Source organism: Hipposideros armiger, unplaced genomic scaffold (genome assembly GCF_001890085.2).
Source record: "Hipposideros armiger isolate ML-2016 unplaced genomic scaffold, ASM189008v1 scaffold_71, whole genome shotgun sequence".
In the NCBI taxonomy this organism is placed as follows: domain Eukaryota; kingdom Metazoa; phylum Chordata; class Mammalia; order Chiroptera; family Hipposideridae; genus Hipposideros; species Hipposideros armiger.
The window spans coordinates 3,336,923-3,341,371 of record NW_017731421.1 but is presented as its reverse complement, the minus strand read 5'-3'; positions in this window follow the sequence as shown (position 1 = coordinate 3,341,371).

The following is a 4,449-nucleotide window of genomic DNA, read 5'->3' as shown; positions in this document are numbered from 1 at the left end:
GATATCTTTTTGCATTTTCTGACTGTAAATGACAGCTGTGGGCAGAAATCAAGAAAGCCCTCAGGTGGCTCCAGAGTGAGCTGGGGTCCCCCCTTCCCCCCCCCCCCCCCGGCCGCTCCCAACACCCCTCGGAGAATCCTTATCCAGCGGTTTGCTAGTTCTCCTTGACTCCCCCTCACTGAACCAGGACAGCGCGAGGTGAACGCAGCCTTATGGGACTGTTTATCCCCACACCACACAGAGGTAGATAGAAGGTGCTCAGACAGTGTTTGGTGAAGGAATTACTTAACTAATTAGCAAATGAATCAATAACAAACAGAGGGTCGGGGTTCTTGTCTTCACTGAGATTCACGAAGGCAGGAATATTGTTTATCATTTGTTTCTTTGTTTATTATTAGTCTTCCCAACAGAATGTAAGCTCCAGGAGATGGAGGGGAGAGGAGGAAGCTTGTCTATGCTGTTAACCTCTGAACCTCTGCCTAGAGCAGAGCCTGGCACATGACTGGTTGTTCACAGATTGGCTGAAAGAATGAATGAATGAATGAATGAATGAATGAATGAATGAATGAAAACCTTAGCAGAGGCCTCTCTACTGAAGGTGATCCAGGCTTAGACCCACACGTAATGCAACTCTAAAATATAAGTGTGCGCATGTTTTGGAAACATTTGAAGAGGAGACACTGTCCTTCCAGTTTCATTTTTAGAATCAGTTGAACAGGGCTCTCTCTGATTTTCACTTACAATAAATAACTCAGAACTCTCAGTACTACGCAAAGTGTAAAACTCAGGTCCATCGACTTCACTGCACAAGGAGATCTATCATTCTGTGCTCTTGTGGGTCTGTGTCACCTGCTACCAGTCAGGCCAGTGGATGGGCCACTGATAGTGGTCAATAAATGCCGTCCCGAGACAAGTGACAGCAGCGAGCAAGGACCAGGTCCCAGCCCTCCTGAGGCTTGCATTCTGGCATGGAGAGGCATACAGTGAACACAGAAACAAACAATTTTAGATGGTGGTAAGTTCCATAAAGAAAAGAAACATCAGACAAGTAAATAATTACAATAAAAGGAGTGTTCAGATTGGGAAGGACAGGGCACTGTGGAGAAAACAGCAGTGGAGGCGGCGTATGCCGGCTGAGCTGAGAGGGACCCATCCTGCACCCCCTTCTGTGCTGTGCATTCATCCGTTCCAAGGGCTGCAGCAGCCATTGCAGTCTACACAAGCAGTGCCTCCTGCACGCTTTTGTGGGCCTACCTGCCTGTCGTCACTACTGGACCACTGGGAAGTTTTATGAGCACTTCATGTCACCTTTCCTTGGCTGCTAAGTCTTTCCTCCCTCCCCCAATTGGACCATCTCTGTGAGCGGTATCAATAGTCCAAGTCAGAAAATTGGACATCGCCCCTCCCTGCCCGTCACTGGCCACATCCAGTCAACGCCAAAGCTGGTGGATGCAGCCTCCTCAGCTTCTCGACCTCAGTCATCGCTCCCTGCCCCCACTGCCATGTCTGTATTTCAAGCCATCAAGATCTCTCTCTTAGAGCTGGCCGAGTGTCTCAGTGGGTTAAGAGCGCAAACTCTGAGCAAGAGGGTCGCAGGTTCAATTCCCACATGGGCCAGTGAGCTGCCTAACAGGTGGCAGGATGGCTCAAGCTCCTAACAACAAGGTTGCTTGTTCGACTCCCACATGGGATGGTGGCTGCGCCCACCCGCAACTAAGATTAAACACAGCACCTTGAGCTGTGCGGCCGCCGCTGCCAATGGGCGGCCGGATGGTGACTGGACTTGGAGCTGAGCTGGCTGCGCTCTCCACAGCTAGGATTGAAGGACAACAACTTGGCTGGTCCCCTTCCCCAATTCCTCAACACTGTTCCCCTCCCCCAATTCCCCAATTAAAAAAAAAATTTCTCTCTCTCCCAGTGACCCCCACCTCTACTAACCAACCCTCATCCTGTGATCACACTATGACCGCTGGTATCTCCATAACACAAACCTAGCCCGATATGCTCAAAACCCTTCCAGGATCAATTTCTTAGCATGACCCTCCTGATCTGACTCCTGCCTACTTCCCAAAGAAATCACCTATTACTCTTTCCTCGCCTTCCATGTGCAGCCGCCCCAAGGTCCAGCCCCGGTACATCCCACACGCTCTGCTCGCTGTCCTGGCCTCTGTCTGTGACACCTCTACCCCCTTGCCTGGCTTAGTCATCCCTTCCTGGAGGATGCCTGCCTTGACACCAGCCTCCTGGGCAGTTTCGTGGCCCCCATGTTGGTCCCCAGAGCGCACACACTTGCCCTACCACAGGCCTGTGCTATATTTGTATCAGATTTCGAGCTCCTGGAGAATGAGAACTAGATTGTTCATTATTTTCTCCAAGGGCAGAAGAGCCACTCTGAACCCCCGTTGTCCTTCTCTCTAAAAGAGGGGACAACAGTAATAGTTACGTTAGTTGTATTGTGTGGATTAAATGGGATAATGCGTGAAAACATCTATCGCAGTGAAGCCACTCGTCAATACATAGAGGGTAAATGGTATCTATTACTATTACAACCGCATTACTATTAAATCTAAACAAGCATTTTATTGAAGTTTGAAATAGAAAAATGCATAAAATCATAGTGTACACAACTCAATAAATTTTCACAAGTGAACACACCCTTCTCACCAGCCCCTAGATAGCACTATTTTAAAGCTCAAATGTTACCTTCTCAGAGAGGCCCTCTGTGGTCCCATCCCCTGCGTAGCACTCATCACCAGACAGCCGATATAATCTAATTATATATTTTGTATATTATCTATCTCCCCTCCAAAGTAAGCTCCAGGAGGGCAGGAAAAGTTTTTTAGTCTATTTTGTCTCCTGCCATATCCTCGGCTCCTAGAATAGTGCTGGGCATATAGTAGGTGCACAATAAAAAGTTGCAAAGGAATAAATGAATAAATGCTTATTTTCATTTCTTTAAGCTCTGGGGTGCTGAGGCATTAGGTGCTCTCCCAGGTTAGATAACACAGTGCAGGGACCCCTGTGCCAGCCTAGCCTGCGCTCTGAGCTGCGCAGGGCAGGCACCCGACCCTGCATGGCCCACTTTCTCTTCACGTCTCCTGCGCGAGCTAGGCCCACCGCACCTCCATGTCGCATGTATAATAATTAAAATAAGAACAGTAATAGTCATAGTAATAGTCCCCTTGGCCCTCTGGAGACCACCCGGGCCCCCAGCATCCCTCAAGGACTCTTCCAGGGAACTGACGCACTCAGATTGGAGGCAGCTCTCCAGAGTCTCAGGACCAGCTCCCTGCTGCCACCGAAAAGCAACTGGTCAAGCTCCGGGCCCCCGGTCATCCACCTCGGGATAGGCCTCTGCAACCGGCAAAGGAGGCTTTGATCATTCGTCCCATTTCGCCTAAGGAGAAATTGAGGCTGCAAGCGGTTCTGACTCCAAATCCACCATGCACATCACGACGACAGCGATGATCACCACCGTCGCCTTCGATTGCTGAAGGTTTTCATCAACCTCTTTCCTTTCACTAAGCATCGCAGCCGGAAAGAAGGTGCCTGGCTCTGGGCGTAGGGCTGTGAACACGGTTCCTGCCGAAAGCGGCGGCCAGAATAAGCCCCCTCACAGAGGGGTCAGGCGCAGCCACTCCGAGGAGGCGACACTTAGCTGAGACCAGCGTGGTGGGAAGGAGCCAGCCACGCGGGGACGGGGACGTGTTGGGAGGGGTATATGGTAAAGAGAGGTGCAAGGAGAGGAAACGGCAACTGCTCAGCTCCTTTTACATCCACGGCCTCGTTTCATCTTCCCCCAAACTTTGAGAGCGGACATCTTTGCCCCGTTTTACAGACAAGGAAGATTAAGGCTAGAAAGATTAAGGAATGTACGGAGTAGGGATTCGAACCCAGGGCTCTGAAATATGCCAGGCCTGCGCTCCGTCCAGCGCCCCGTTCCCCGCCGCCGCCTTCCTCCCGCGCCGTGACCTTAACGCGACACGTGCTGGCCCCTCGCCCCCCCACACACACACTGTCCCACTTAGCCTTGCTCGGGGAGGGCCCACGGGGGTTGGCTTTCCGAGGGACCGCGGGAAGCCGTGCCCAGCTTGGGGTCCGGGTTAGAGACCCCCCTCGCCCGGCGTTGGGGACCCCGCCGCCCGCCCCGCCCCTTCCGCGGCCGGGCCGGCGCTGCCTCTGTCCATGGTCAAAGCACCCGGGTAATCCGCCTTTCTCTTCCGCCCGCCGAGCCCCATTCATATTCTAATCACAGCGCGGCCGGCCCGCGAACGGCCACTTTATCGGGGCCCTCGGAGACGAAGCCTGCCCCCCCACTTCCACTTCCAGCCCCCCAGCTCCTCGTCCCCCTCTTTCTGTACTTTAAACTCAGCTGAGGAGGGGGTCCCTGGGAAAAGCGCGTCCCCACTTGGACGCCCGGGGCTTCTCACAAACTTGGAGGCTGGCGGG